We start from the raw sequence: 868 nt of genomic DNA on the forward strand, positions 1-868 counted from the left end.
GATGGATGCAATACCTTTATTTTGTGTGTTTTTAAAATTTTTTTTGTAGTTGTAGATGAACAGAATGCCTTTATTTTATTTGTTTATTTTTATGTGATGCTGAAGATCGAACCCAGGGCCTCACACATGCTAGGCAAGCATTTTACTGCTGAGTCACAACCTCAGCCCCAGTATTCTTCAATTTTATATCAGTTTAGCAATCTTATTTCAGGATTCCTTCTTTTCATTGTTCTTGACTATATGTCAATTTTCTGTATCCTTTTTTAAACTGGCTTTGCCATCTCCCTGTTTCTGTTGTTAAATAGTTAAAAGGAAAAAAATTAAAAGCACACACCAAAAACCTGAAGTAGCTTCATTGCCTAGTTGTATAAGGATTACTCTTTCTTTCCTTCTTTTTTAAAAAATTTTTTCAGCTGTTGATGGACCTTTATTTTATTTATTTATTTATATGTGGTGCTGAGTCTTGAACCCAGTGCCTCACACATGTGAAGCAAGCACTCTACCACTGAGCCACAACCCCAGCCCTTTCCTTCATTTCTTTCTGCCCCTATACAGGGATTTAGCCCAGGGATAATTTACCACTTGACCATATCTCCAGTTCTTTTAATTTTTTATTTAGACTCGAGATCTCACAAAGAGCTCCAGGCTGGCCAGGTGCGGTGGAGCACACCTTAATCCCAGTGGCTCTGGAGGCTAAGGGCAGCAGGATCATGAGTTCAAAGCCAGCCTCAGCAATTTAGCAAAACCCTAAGCAACTCAGTGAGACCCTGTCTCTAAATAAAAATCCAAAAAGGGTTGGGGATGTGTCTCAATGGTTAAGCACCCCTGGGTTTAATCCCTGGTACCAAAAAAAAAAAAAAAAAAGGGC

The sequence above is a fragment of the Marmota marmota genome, unplaced genomic scaffold, assembly GCF_001458135.2.
Source record: "Marmota marmota marmota unplaced genomic scaffold, marMar, whole genome shotgun sequence".
Classification (NCBI taxonomy): Eukaryota; Metazoa; Chordata; class Mammalia; order Rodentia; family Sciuridae; genus Marmota; species Marmota marmota.